We start from the raw sequence: 16,496 nt of genomic DNA, 5'->3' as shown, positions 1-16,496 counted from the left end.
TTATGAGACAGATTATTGAGGAAGTAACATTGATCAGAGAACAGATTCTAGCCGCCCAGAGTTCGCAAAAGAGCTATACAGATGAGAGGTGAAGACCTTTGGAGTTTCAAATTTTGAAGAGATAGTTATGCTGAAAGTATCGCCTGTGAGAGACATTCAGCGATTCGGAAGGCGGCAAAAACTTGAGCTGAGATATGTTGGATAATTTTGGACTTTGGAGCTTATTGGAGCTGTTACATATAGACTAGACCTTCTAGTATCGATGTCTAGTGTACATAAGTAATTCATGTTTCATGTTTCTATGCTTAAGAGGCACCTACATGATGAAGAGCAACAGTGAGTGTTGAACGCACCGGAGATTTAACTTCAGGATGTTTTGTCTAGGATTGAAATCCCTGTTTGTATTTTTGCTAGAGAAGACAAGAAATTTAAAAACAAGTTGTTTTCCTTTGGTAAAAATTCAGTGAAACCGAAAGGGAGTTGAGGAGGTCTCTTGGGAGCGCGAGGAGGATGTACATCATTACTACCCACACCTGTTTGATCAAGTAAATTTAATTTATGTATGACTTATTTATGGCTTATGGTTACATGTATGGCGATGTTTATACTTAACACTAAAATGAGGGTATTAACACTTATCTTCTAAGTACTTGGAACATATGGTATATATATGAGGGGTTCCTTGTTTGGATTTTTCGCTCGATGTGCTTGTTCCATTTAGTTAGGGGTTAAGTAGGGGTATTTACATTTTAGCTAGTTAAGTGTAGACATCGAAGATGATTTTTCGGGAGCGCGAAGATATTATGCCGCACGACTTCCTGCACCTATTGAGGAAGTAGATTTATTTATATGTGTGTGATTACTTGTGTGGTTATATTTAGATTTAATGCTAGAATGAGGATATTTCCGCTCAATTCTTAATCTTTTGGAACATATGGTATATACATGGGGGGTTCCTTGTTTGGCTTTTTCGCCCGACGTAATAGTTCCATTTGATTAAGGGTTGAGTGGGAATATAGTCATCCTAGATTGTTAAAAATAAATATCATTATATGCTTGTCTAGAATAATATTATTTCTTTGAGTATGATTTCTAAATTTCGAGGATGAAATTCTTTTAAGGGGAGAAGAATGTAGAACCCCGTATTTTGTTAGAAGTATATATGAATTATTAGTGAATAAATAATTCTATTTGTGATAAATGACTTGAGGTCATAGATATACTTGGTAACAAGTTGTTAGTCATGTATGAGTGTGGTTTCATAGAGTTTCGTACATTGGTTTTGGCTGAATAACAAAACATGCACGAATCTGGAAATTTATATCTGCCTAGTCAACTTATGAGTCGACTCATGAGTCGACTAATGAGTCGACTGATGGGTCGACCAATGAGTCGACTGACGGGCTGATTTCAGGTTTTCTTTTAGTTTGCGGGTCTATTTGGTTTTGTATCGGGTCTGACCACTCATATATGATATCTCCTACCCGAGAACACCTTTAGAACTCAAAACCCTAGCCCCCAACTCTCCCTCTCAAACCCTAGCTCGTTCTGGTAAATTTTTGGGGAATTTTCGGAGGATTTCAACGAGTTTTGGCGAGGTGCAGCGAAGGGGATCTTTCTCTCTCGGATCCAGGGGTTGTTCTAGCATATCAGAGGCGAGTAACATCTCGCCCAGCTCTCACCCACTGTTTGTATAAATTTTCTTTGGTTTTATTTTGAATTTTTTGAGCCTAAATCACTATTTGCGTATAAAAATAGACCTTTATAGCATATGATGCAAAAATCGAATATTTTCAGTTTTAAAAGCTCACAAACGAATTTGTAAATTAAGATCCAAATCTGGAAATTTGTTTAAACATGAGTTTTAATGTGATTTACTGTTTTAAATATGTTTTTAAACATGTATAAATATGTTTAGGGTTTTGATGTAAGTGATTACATGCAGATCTTTCATTTCAGTTTGTTACATATATGAAATAATCGTTTTTATGCTGCTGGAAATGATGAAGAAGAACTTTAGGTTATCATCTTTGCAAATAATCAGCGAAAACAAAAACTAGGAATTTTCTGCTCAGTCGACCAATGAGTCGACCCATGAGTCGACTGATGAGTCGACTAATGAGTATATATTTTATGTTTTAATGCTCAAGAGGCACTTACGCGATGAGGAGCAGTAGAGTGTGATTGATACACCAAGTATTGATATTCAGGATGATTTGTTTACCGTAGAGATACCAGTTTTTATTACTGTTAGAGAGAACAAAAGGCTTAGAAACAAAGTGATTTCTTTAGTGAAAGTTCAATGGGATTGGCAAGGAGCCAAAATTTTTTATTAAGAGCGCGAAAAAGATATAAGTCACGATTACTCACACCTGGTTGAGCAGATAAGATGTTGATTTTAAGTATGTTTTTATGCATTTGTGATTATGTTATGTTTTTATGCCACATTTATATTTAACGCTAGAATGAGGCACTAACACTTAACTCCTAATCACTCAGAACATATGATATATATATATATATGGGGGTTCCTTTTTTTGGATTTTTCGCCTGACGTACTAGTTCCATCTAATTAGGGGTTAAGTAGGAGTGCACGCATTCTAGATTGTTAAGTTTAAATGTCTGCTTATGTTTCATATCTGGGGATTAATAACACGAGATGTGTACGGGAGGGTTTCCTTGTTTGGATTATTCCCTCTTAATGCTTTTCTTGTGTTATTAATCTTTAAGATACGATCACAGAATTTTGAGGATGAAACTCTTTTACGGGGGTGAATGTAAAACCCTAAAAAAATTGAGTTAATCATAGATAAATTGAATTAATATGTGATTAATTAATATAAGTGGATATTTATTATGATAAATATGATTAAATGGTATATGAGTATGATACCTAGTATTTTGTGTGTAAACAAGTCAGTGAATGAGAAAGAAATGAGTCAAAACATGCACATTGGTCAAAATCTAAAAATCTAAAAAACTCCAGTCCGATCAACTGTCACGGTCGACCGTAGTCTGCTCGACTACCACGGACGACCGCGAAACCTAAAATCTGTTTTTCCTGCTTTGTCTTGGTTTCGGGTATTTGAGACCCATATTCGTTTTTCCTATTATATATATACATTGTTCACAAGATTTTCAGTATTCTTTCATATTTTTGAAACCTAAGCAGCCACCAAATAATTTTACAATCCCTAATTTAATATTTGAGGAAGATTAAACGCTTTTGAAGCGGGATTTCGGGTTAATTTTGGATTTTAGCTTGGAGATCTACCTTGGCATTGCATCTTGCAAATTTTTTAATAAGTCTCAGGTGAGTTTCATCCCTGCTAACCTTACTCCCAAGTTCTTAAAATTTTTAATGAGTTTTAATGTGATTTTATTGAGCCTAATCGACTAGTTTGAGTATAAAAGCAAATATTTTTTATTATATGAATAAAGACCAGATCTTTTTGTGTTTAAAAGATTAAGAATGAATTTTCGGAGATGTTTTAAGACTTGAAATTATTTAACAACGTCGTTTAACTAAGCTTCAATGATTTATTCTTTGTATCGATGTTTTGTGCATGTTTAAGAGTTTAAATATGATTTTTTATGTGATTAAACATGTTTCACACGTGAAATAATTTCTTGAACTATTAATCTGATGTTTATAATCTGCTACACAAGTTTTATGATGAACTAATCAAGTTAGATCACGAAAAACATGCACGAACATAGGTATCCCAAAGCCTGCAGAGCAGGCTGCTGGTTGCGTTCTGGTTGACTGCCGCTTATGTGTGGTCGATCGCGTGCCAAGCCAAAGCCTGGGCAGTGTCTGGACCGTGGTAGCATCAACCACTGCTTTATCACGGTCGACCGCTAGTCAGGCAAAAGCATGTGCATGTTTTGACTCATGTTTCTGTTTTTGAGGGATTTTCTCGATCTTTTCAAGTTATACTATGATACTTATAAGCTGTTTGACATCTGTGGTGTTGGTGAATACTAGATATTGACCCGTACACCAAGATTTGTACACGTGCACTTATTATGTATTATTTTGACATGTATTGTCGAGATATTTGACACACGTTAAGTTGATGAAAGTGAAATATCATATGATAAAGTGTTTCTCATTAGTTATGGATGCTTAGTGTGGTTGTTTATCCCGTAATGAGATATCAGTTATACCATACTAGGAGTATTTAGTTGTTTTTCCCATAATGATACCTTAGTTATACTAAACACTCAAAGGTGATCGGTGTGTATTTTCGGGTTGGGCTGATGTGCCTATTCACCGTTGTACGATCATCTAAAAGCATATCCAGAATAGGGAAATAAAACCTATTATCGTAGAATGATTGACTAAGGAAGTTAAACCCACATGTCATTGTGCAAACCTTACAAGAGTATCGTTATTTCATGTAGTTGGAATAGGGAGATAAAACATATTGCCGCAGGGCGATTGAGTAAGAACCTTACAAGAGTATCACTATTGCAAAAATAGATGCATACATATATACAAAAGTAGTATGATCCCATGAGTAGGGTATGCATTAGATATATATGACATACATGACATGGTATTTTGTAATGTTTGAGCTGGATAATATTTTCTTATGATGATGCCAGCTACCTGAGAGTAGTCTGAGATTGTGACGAATTGTTTCATTATGATTGAGGGTAGAAGTTGTAATATTTCTATTTGTGATGATTGTTCATATATAGGTTTGAAGTTAGTAGTTAGAGATTCATAACTCGAGATATATGGTATATATATGAGGGTTTCCTTGTTTGGATTATTTCTCTCGATGTACCAGTCTTGAGTTATGGATTTCTAGTTCCTAATTTTACTTGCATTTTTAGTTGAGATTGATATTTAACGATTCATAATTTAGGATACGAGGTACATACATGAGGGTTTCCTTGTTTGGATTATTTCGTTCGACGTACCCATTCTCGTATTATGAATTTTAAATACCAATTTCTGTTTAGCACTGTAATGATGACTTTATATTTATATGTACTAACCAGTATTTTCTTATACTACTATCCCTTCTCCTTGGGGGTAGTAGATATGATCTCGCTAGAGCTTTAATGCTCGTTGTTTCTCCTCTTTTTAGGCGACAAGTCAAGCGTACTGAGTGTCGCAGGTTGATAGAGGCACATCTTAGCATCTATCTTAGTTATTTTATTAGTAGTTATTTACAAAGCTCCACGGTAATAGTTCTTTTTTAGACTCTAGAAATTGTATTATTATTTTGTAAAGGCTGTGTGCCTTGGAGAGATTTCTTTTGAATCTTGATTATGAGACTTGGTACATTTATTACGGTTCAGAGATATTCTGATACTATTTCAGTTGGGCTCATCTTTTGATCATTCTCATACTTCTTCTGTGCATATTCTATTCTTGTACTATTTTCATTACTTGCATATTTTGTACCTTCACCTACTTGTTGACTCTACTAGAGAGATAGTAATTGTGATGGTGAAATGTGTCGTTGCATGATGTTGGTGCTTGGCAGGTTTGACAATCCGGTTTTCACCATGGACTGTAGCCTTGTGTGAATCCTAGCGTGTCACATATAACAAGTAAAATCATTTCAGCATTGTCTTCATCTTCATTAGAGGAAACATCTCGGGACCTTTCAAAGCAAGATTTTTCTTTTTCGTTGAGATCTTGATCGTTTTTCTTCCATTGTATTTTGGATTTCCATTTTGATTACTTTATAGAATACTCATAAGTTCTTCAAACTTGAGTTTGTTAACATCCTAGGATAGCTCAATAGGATTGATGATGCTATTCTGCTACTAGAGATGAGATCTGAGCACTTTGGTGACTGTTTCTTAGTTGGTGAGCATTTTGCCAAGTGCAAGAAGATTGTTGATGATGGCTTTGAATTTCTTAAGGTATTCATCAATAGACACAGTTGGTAGCATTCTCTTGTTTTCAAATTCTTGATTGATTATATTGATTTTTCTCTCTTTAGTATTACTTGTGCCTGCATTAGTAATTTTCAAGAGATTCCCAATTTTTTTTAGCAATAGTAATATTCATTAGTTTAAAGAACTCACTCTGGGTGAGTCCATTTATCATGCTACTTAAGCTTTCGAGTTTAGACTTAACGCATCAATTTCTTTTGTATCCTATTCAGCCCTAGATTTAATTGACACAACACCTTCATCGACTTTCTTGGTTAGGACTCTATAGTCATCCTCAGCGATTCCCCAAGCATTCTATCCAATAGATTGGATGTAGATTCTCATTGTATCCTTCTTGTATGAATAGTTATTGACGTTGAAAAGAGGAGGGCTATTGATTTGAGCAAGCTATGAAAAATCTTGCTACCATGCTTGCAAGCTATAAAGAAAGTGGTCATAAAAGGATTTCATCAGAGAGAGTATATAGGGATGGAGTATAAAAATGATCTCAATGAATAGCTTCACTTGGGGTACGGATCTTGATTGAAAAAAATCCTTATGAAAGAGAAAATGACTGCTAGGTAAAACATTCACTTAAATAAAATAGTCAAGTAAAGAAATGACTTGTTTGAGATGAAAAGCACTCGTTCATTTCTTTTAACTAGTTGAGATGCACGTGCAATGCACGTGATTAAATATCATGATTATTTAAATTAATAAAAATAAAATAAAAATAAAAAGAAAATGAAATTTTTTGTATGATTGACCATCAACTCAATAATCTCTCTCTTAACTGAAATATCATTATTGTTTCCTTCAACCTAGACTATAACCATGTGATCTACTATTTATGAGTTATAAGCACATTAATCTAGTACAACATCTTTGTTTATTAGTATCTTGAAGTTTTCAAAAGATGAGTGATCATTCAATTCGTAAAGGAATTTTTTATATGAATTTACTTGCATATGTAACTTAAACTTTTAGTTGTGGTTTGACTCATATTCACTGTGACGCCCCTGGGTTCACACAAGGCTGCAGTCCGAGGTGAAACCAGAAATGTCAAACCTGCCATGCACCACACCGTGCAATAACATGTTTCACCATCATAATTTCTATCTCTCTAGTGGAATCAACAACAGGTGTAGTACAAAGCAAGTAAATATTATACAAGAATCAACTGATGAAGTAATAGAGGTCAAATTAATGTCTCGTCATCTAATATACTGGAATAAGGCGCACTAAAAATTGTTTTTATCTTTAAAATGCAGCGTTAATGTAAGATGAAAAATCTCAAACTCTCATTTCTCAACAGAAACCCATTGCATTTAAATGCAAGAATGAGAAAGCAAGCACATTGAAAAAATCAATTTCCAAATTATCCAAAAGCCAGAATCAAGTCGTTGTAGGCCTGTAGAAGCGCCGAGAAAAATCAAAATCCAATATGAAAAGAAATCATATTCAAAATGTTGGCCACATAAGAGAAATCGACGATATCTTCCTAATCCGCGGAAAGTGAATTTAACATATAATATATGCAAAATCGCCTATCTCGAACGAGACCGAAGCAATCTCGTGAAGTCAGAAATTCCATTAGGGCATCAATGCCAAGCATCGATGCAGGCAATCGCATGCCCGGATCGCATGCGATAGTCCTCCAGATTTTATCAACGCCGAAATTGCATCTTGCGGTCAAGTTATGATCCAATGGCTCTCATTCATTGATTGTTTACTATAAATAGGGTGAGAGTGAGGGGTTAGAGGTGTGGAAAAAATTTTGATATACCTTTTGGAGCCAGGATGGCTAACTCTTAATTGAGAAGCGCCTTTCAAAATTGTAAACTTTTTGTTTGCCAATAATAATAATAATTTTTTTACCACTTTAAATTTTTCTCTCTTACTGCTTTATGGAATGATGAAGATGAAGATGAAGATGGAGAATTATTTGAAGGTTTGCATTTCTTTCGCTTTTTCTCTTTTTTATTTCCCTTTATATTGCTTATTAGTTAGATTTATTTTCATGCGCTAAACGAAATACATTTATATTCATGATATATATTGCAACAAACAAGATATACCTAACAAAGAGATATAGGCAATGTATGTGCAAGGATATTATAAGCTCAAGGGTAAACAATCTAAACTAGATAGTGCGGCAATATAATCAACAAGCAATAACAAAGGCGATTATAAGATATAGAACATAAAAGTAACTGCGCCAAATGCCAAATCACAAACAAACAATATGATCTAACGGAGTTTCGGTCCCCAACGACCTACGTTCTCCGCTCCTCAACCTACGAGGAGATCTCCACTATCACAACCGGGTTTTCTACGTTCACCCGAACAACGTTTACACAGTCATAATACAATCACTAATGCAATCAGCACCTCACACTAAAGTGTTGGGTCCTAGCCCGGTGTCCTTCTCTGCAAGTGCATCGCGTTACAACAATCTCCCTAGGCACGTCAACCGACGCCACTCCTGCTTGGATTCGACCCCTCTCTCACTGCACACACTTCTTCTCCCGTGTTACAAGTTGTATTACAAGTGAATCCTCACAATAAGCACAATATAAATAAATGATTTGTCTCTAAACAAGGTGAGAACTCAATTAAGCACAACTCTAAGTCACTAATCTCACAACCCAAAATTATACTATGAATGTAAATACAATAAGCTCAATAGGTTGTGTGTGAACAGAGAGTATCAATAAAACAATTTAAACTCATATAGAAATCTAAGCTTATGGAATTAAGATCAAAACAATAAATAGCTAGAATTGAGTTTAAGGAAAACTTCTCTAATAGATCAAGAGTGAGAGAGAGATGAGTTGAATGCCCAAACACCAAAGGATGATCTCCTCTTGCTCTTCTGTGAAATTTGCTTCACAAACTAAAACCCTCAATTGCTTTAAAAGCTTTTTAAACCAAACTTAAACAAACATTAAAAAGTTTAAACCCTTGTTAAACTATTTTAAAACAATCTCTTAACTACTTGAAAGATGACAGCAATGGGGTATTTATACCTCTTCAAACTCAGCCAAAAACTCAAAACAGAAAGACCAAAAGGCCCCCAGAAAAACCAGCTCAGAAATAGCCGTTGAAGTCTAACGGCTCTATTGTCGGTCGACCGAAAATTCCGTCGGTCGACCGATGAGAGCAAAAACACGAGGAAAACATTCTGGACCATCGTCGGTCGACCGTGGCGGTCGACGCGATGGAGTTTTTCGGTCGATCGGACGGTCGACCGACAGACTCTCTGTCGCCCAGGAACATATGAACTCAGGTTCGGTCGACCGGATGCGGTCGACCGAATACTGATACTTCTGAAAAACAGTTTTGAAAGCTGTACATCTGATTTTGAAACACTATTTTAAAAATATCAAATAAATCCAAAAAATGTAAAACTTTGGGAATGATTGTAGACATGATGATAAACATGCTACAACGACTGGTTTCGAAAAAGAACTTCCCAATGAAAAATATCATCATTTACAAAATAGTCCAAAACACGGAAAATGTAAACATGTGAATTTTGACATTTGGCTAAACCAACTTTTGAAACTTTACAAAATGATTTTATAGACTTGAAGAAAGATGTAAACATATTGTTATGAAGTCTATAAACGATGAATGTAGTATTTTATCAAAATAACAGCATATAATGCACTAAAACATTATTTCATTTAACTAAACTAAAATTGATATTGATGAAATCATATATATGCATACGAGCATGAAACAAAAATATGTTTCTAATTATATTCAAGTTGTTTCATAGTAAAACTTGAAAACTATCAAACCAAAACATATATGTATATATATAACTATATATATTACAAAAACCAAAACGTGTATGTGTGTATATGATTGAGCTTAAAGTACTAACACATACATAATATAAATTCCTAAACTAAATACCCAAGCCGATGTTGATCTCCATAAGCTTGACTTGGTACACTTTGCGGATGAAGCTTGAACTTGATCTTTTAACTTGAATTGTACGATGCTTCACTCCACAATTCCGCCAACCTCCATTAGATATGATCATTATGACGCAATCCATCATCCTCCAACTACGTTGTTTGTCTATAAAAACTAAGAAAACACATACTAGACAAACAACATTAGTAGTAAATTGTTTGTAAATCATCATCAAAACAAGAAGGCCAACAGACTCATGATCTGTTACGAGTCGACTCAGCAGAAAACATGTGATAACAGGAAATGACTTCGTGAGTCGACTCATTGTTAGTTATGAGTCGACTCATGACCTATGGGTCGACTCGTATACTGACGAGTCGACTCAGCAGAAGCAAAAAGGCAACACAACTAGACCTCGTGAGTCGACTCATGACAGTCATGGGTCGACTCAACCTGATGAGCCGACTCGTGATGAGTCGTGAGTCGACTTACGGGCTGAAATCTGCATATATCACAACTGCAATCCGTCCATCTCGATCCATACTTCCACTATATTGATCTACACCTCCCTAACTATCAATTTTAAACTATGAGGCAGTGAAAGAAATCATACATAGCATGAGAAAAGATTACTTGCATGTTAAACCTAACTTTTAAACCCCTAATTATGAAAGAGAGCATTCAGTCAAGATAAAACTCATATTTTTATTTCTTTAAATAAAATTCCAGATCTGGGTTTTCATTAAAAGCTCGTTGGTGGGAGTTTAAAAATCTAAAACATATGATCTTTAGCATTTACACTAAAAAGAACACCGTTTTATATTTGAAAATATGTCTTAGGCTCAATAAAACTCATGAAAAACGTTTATAAATTCGTAAAAGCATGGGAGAGAGATTGGGCGAGATGTTACTCGCCTCAGATGTGATGAAGAACGATTCCCTTCGCTGAAATCCAAAAGAAACTGCCGAACAATCCTTTGAAACTTCCCAAAATCACCAAGAACACCTAGGGTTTGAGAGAGGAGAGAGGGGGACTAGGGTTTCTGGGGAGAACTGATGAAATGAAGTGTTTTCGGATAGAGGAGCATATATATAAATAGTTAAAACCCGACCCGAAACCCAAACAAACCCAACCCAGAAAAACCAGAAAACCCTCGATGAGTCGACTCATGCTCAGTCGTGAGTCGACTCATGACTCATGGGTGACTCATAATCTTATGAGTCGACTCAGCAGAAACTTATGACAAAGGGAGATGATATCATGAGTCGACTCATGACAGTCATGGGTCAACTCATGAGCTGAAAACTGAGTTCTTCGACTCTGATGCTTATGAATTGCAAATTTGCAAACTCAACTTCATAACTAATGCATATATACATTCTCATAAGCTCAAAATGCTAGATTTCATGCACAACCATGCCATGAAGATATTTTTCACATATTGAATATTGTGTTTCACTAATATCCACATATATGAATTATCAAAATCAACGGGGTCTTACATTCTTCCCCCCTTAAAAGAATTTCGTCCTCGAAATTTAGGAAATCATATCTAACTCATAAAATACTTGAAAAGCATGACAAGGGTCTAATCCAACCCGCACACATACACATTTCGCCATACTAAATACTAGTTAAGCATATAGCGATATTCATACTTAACGATCTAAAATGATAATGTTCTTACCTAACCCCTAATCTAACGGAACTAGTAAGTCGGGCAAAAAATCCAAACAAGGAACCCCCCATGTATATACCTTGTGTTCCGAAAGATTAAGAATTAAGTGAAAATACCATCATTCTAGTGTTAAATATAAGTATCGATATATCTATATAAATATACAAGTAAGAAGTCATATCATAAATACTTTAATTAGTTTTACCTGCTCGAACAAGTGTGGGTAGTCGCGTCGCATGTCCTCCTCGCGCTCCCAAGAAGCTTCCTCAACTCCACTTTGGTTCCATTGAACTACCACCAATGGAATTACCTTGTTCCTGAGTCTCTTATCTTCTCTAGCAGAAAACAGGTTATCCCGAAGCTCAATCTCCGGTGCATCTAACACTCGCTGCCGCTCCTCATCATGCAAGTGCTTCTTGAGCATAAAAATGTGAAATACATTGTATACTAGACATAGAAGCTGGAATATCTAGTCTGTATGACACAGCTCCAATGCGCTTCCAAAATCCGGAAAGGTCCAATGTATCTCGGTGCAAGCTTCCCTTTCCTCCCAAATTGCTGTACGCCTTTCATAGGCGATACCTTCAGCATAACCAAATCCCCAATCTACAACTCGAGGGGACTTCGCCTCTTATCTGCATAACTCTTCTGCCGACTCTGAGCTGCTAGAATCCGCTCCCTGATCAACGCTACTTTCACAGTAATATGTCTCATAAACGCTGGTGAAAGTATTAAACCTTTCTCCGGCTCTACCCAACATATAATCGATTTTGCAATGTCTCCCGCACGTTGCTTCATACAAGGTCATACCGATTGTCGCTTGATAATGGATGTCCTTGACGGACTTCATCAGTTGAATATGATCCTTCCAGCTACCTTGAAAGCTAACGACATAAATCCGCAACCTGTCTTCAAATATCTAATTTACTCTTTCCGTGTGACCATCTGTCGGTGAATAAAATACATTACAGAAAGATAAATCTGTTACTCAAAAGAAATCCTGTAAACCTTTCCAAAAATACAGAGTGAATACTGAAATCTAAATCTGACGCTATCGTATCTAGGACTCCATGAAGTCTAATAGTCTCTTGAATGAGTATCCTTACATACGCCTCAGCTGTATAGTTAGTCCTTGCTGTAATAAAATGTATTGACTTCATCAGTTTATCCACTATCACCCAAATTGAATCATTCTCTTTCTCTTATTTCAACAATCCCTACGATAAAATCCATCTAACTGTTCGTCCACTCTACTCAGAAATGGTTAAAGGCTGACGTGATCCTGCTGGTCTTTGATGTTCCGCCTTTACTTATTGACATGTAAGATACTTAGCTACATAAATTTGAAATCTTCCTACGCATATCACTTCATCAAAAAGTGTCTCTTTAAGCCCTTGCACATCTTAGTGGTCCTTGAATGTACTGATTCGCGAATTCGTAGTCTTTGGTAAACTCAATTCACCTCCTTTGTCCCTGGTTGATTTCCTTCTGGGAAAAGATACTTCAGATTTTAATGGTCTGTAAATAATTTATACTATACTTCACATAAGTAAAGTCTCCATGACTTCAATGCAAATACCACTGCTGCTAACTCCCAGTCTTAAGTGGAAATAGGTCTGTTCATGTACTCTTAATTGCTACGAGACATATGTTACTACTCTCTGAATCTACATCAAAACGTCTTCTAATTCTGCCAATGATATATTTATGAATACGACGAATATCCTGTCGCTGCTCGGAATAGTCAAAACCGGCGCTGTAGTCAACTTAGTCTTCAAAATATCAAAGGCCTTCTGAAACTCCATGCTCCATATGAACTGTACACCCTTCTTCGTAAGGTGCGTAATAGGCGTCGCAATCTTCGAGAAGTCCTGAATGAACTTCCTATAATATCCAGCTAATACTAAAAGCTGCGAATCTCTGACACCGTCTTCGGTGGCTCCCAATCAAGAACTGCCGTGACCTTATCCGGGTCCACTGCTATGCCCTCTCTACTGATGACGTGGCCAAGGAATCTGACTTTTGAAAGCCAAAACTCGTATTTGCTGAACTTGGTATACAACTGATGCTCCTGAAGAGTCCTCAATGCTATCCGTAGATGCTCCTCGTGATCTGCCTCCGACCTCGAGTAAATGAGTATATCTTCGATGAAGACGATCACAAACTGATCTAAGAAGGGACGGAAAACCCGGTTCATCAAGTCCATGAGTACCATGGGTGCATTGGTCAATCCAAATGGCATGACCAAGAACTCGAAAGAACTATATCGAGTAAGAAAGGCGGTCTTTGGAATATCAATCTCCCTAACCCGCAACTAATGATAGCCAGAACGAAGATCAATCTTCGAGAAATACTACGCACCCTGCAACTGTGACAAACAAGTCATCAATCCTAGGTAGTGGGTACCTATTCCGGATAGTGACCTTGTTCAACTCTCTATAATCTATGCATAATCTCATACTACCGTCCTTCTTCTTCACGAAGAGGTCTGGTGCGCCCCACGGAGAATGACTCCGGCGAATAAAACCCTGAGCTAATAACTCGTCCAACTGGGTCTGAAGCTCCCTCATCTCAGCTGCTGCCATACGATAGGGTGCGCGGGATATCAGGGCTGTGCCTGGCTGCAACTCGATGCAAAACTCCACCTCTCTCACTGGAGGTACTCCAGGTATGTCCTAAAAGACATCCTGATACTCTGAGACAACTCTAGTCTCCAATAACTCAGCACCCTGATCCCGTCGCATCACCTCCTCGATGTACGCCAGAAATGACTCCGCAAGTCGGATGCCCTGAGAGGCGGCTACAATCATCTCGGACCCATCGGACGCTCGCAACTTGACTGTCTTCGCAAAGCAGTCAATGCTAACATGGTAGGAAGACAACCAATATGAACTCTGACTCGTCTAAACTGACGGTACACCTCCTACAAACGCTCTCCAGAAGCGATATCTCTCCTAAAGGGGTGGAAACAGATAAAAGGGGTGTCTAGAGGCTGAGCTACAAGCTGGAGTCTAGCCATAAATGCATGCGATATGAAGGAATGCGACGATTCCGAATCGAAAAGAATACGGGTAGAAAAAAGGATTCACAAAGAACGTACCCTCCAAAACTACTCCATTATCATGCGGAACTAATGCATAAACTCTGCCAGTAGTTGAAAACTGCTCTGCTGCTGGTGCTGGAGAATATGGGACAATCTGCCCCTGGGGAACCTCCTGAACTGCTAGAGCCTGCCCCTTAGTCTTCTGTTGCTGCTGAGTTGGACCATTTCCCTTCTGAGCTCTTGTTGGTGCACTGCGGCACTCTAATGCCTTGTGTCCGACCTTGCGACAGTTAAAACAAGATCCCCGAAACTTTTGCTGCTGACTTGCTCTCTGATCCTGTTGAGATCCCCTCTTATGAGGGCTCTGCTGATGCTGTTAGGATCCAATCAAGCGTCTCTTGTTCTTGCCCTTGTCTCCGGCGTGCCCTCTCTTAGCACTCCCTTCCTCGTCCTTCTTGAACTTAGCTGTCCCATTTTCTTGAGAAATGGTGGTTTCAGCTACTGGTGGTGGTGGTGTAATGTGATTCGCCACAAACTCCTCGATTGTTGCTATCCTAGCGACTAGGGGAGCCATAAGATCTACCAGGTACTGGGGAGCCTGCTGCTGCTCAGGTGGAGTTTGCCGTGGTCCAGCCTGTCCAGATATCTGAGTACGTGACATATCATATTCTGACATCTCTGCTCAAAAGAAAATAAGGGTTTAGGAGTCAAAATAGACCTCTATAAATAGAGTATCACAATACAATTTTCACAACATATAGTATTTGGGTTTAGGAGTCAAAATAGACCTCTATAAATAGAGTATCACAATACAATTTTCACAACATATAGTATTTACACAAATACTTTAAACTTATACAAAAATAGTTGTCATAAGAAAAAAAATTTCAAATTTTAAGATATACGCACATATCGTCCTCACTCATGCTAGGAAATCCTTACGGACTCTATACATGAATCCTAGGAAACTCTATCCTAGCTCCACGACTCGACACAGGATTATCCTAAGGATACTGGAACTAGAGCTCTGATACCAACTGTGACGCCCCTGGGTTCACACAAGGCTGCAGTCCGAGGTGAAACCAGGAATGTCAAACCTGCCATGCACCACACCGTGCAATAACATGTTTCACCATCACAATTACTATCTCTCTAGAGGAAACAACAATAGGTGTAGGTACAAAGCAAGTAAAAGGTTTTACAACGAATACTTGATGAAATGATAGACCATCAAATTAACACATCTCCTCAACCAAATAAACTGGAATGCATAGTCAAAGTCTGAAATGAATACTAACAATCTGGAGATCTCAACATGTCTCAAAGTACATAATACCTGATACAGGAAATAAAGTACACAGCCTTTACAACTCTAGAACTTAAACCTCTTAAGTCTAAAAATGTCTCAAGTGGAGTACAAAATAAAATACATCTAATAAGAAGATAAATAGGCACTAGTAAGGGTTGCCCTCATCCTGCGACTCTCCGGGCTCCTGGCTCGTTACTTGAAAGGGGGAGAGACAACGAGCGTCAAAGCGCTAGCGAGCAACATCACAACCAACCCCAAGGGACAGGGCTTGTTGTATATCAAAATATAGTTAATACATAATAATATAAAATTATTTGTCCTAACAACAATGGGTTTTGGTATTTGGGAAATTACAACACGAGCGTAGGTACGTCGAGCGAAATAATCCAAACAAGGAAACCCTCATGTATATACCTTGTATCTCAAATTGTAAATCCTTAAATACTAAACCTGAGGTCTAATACAAGAAACAATAAATAAAACAAATACAAACCCGTCTCTACCGATAAATGAAATCATGACAAGGCCACCACAAGTGTCATGCAAACTCACATGAGTGTCATGTCCGAAAACGATTAAGTGTCCAAAACATAGACTATATAAATTAAACGTCCAACCCATGGACTGAAAGTAACGA

The sequence above is a fragment of the Asparagus officinalis genome, chromosome 7, assembly GCF_001876935.1.
Source record: "Asparagus officinalis chromosome 7, Aspof.V1, whole genome shotgun sequence".
NCBI classification, from domain to species: domain Eukaryota; kingdom Viridiplantae; phylum Streptophyta; class Magnoliopsida; order Asparagales; family Asparagaceae; genus Asparagus; species Asparagus officinalis.
The sequence above is the reverse complement of the archived record's forward strand: the minus strand, read 5'-3'. Positions refer to the sequence as shown.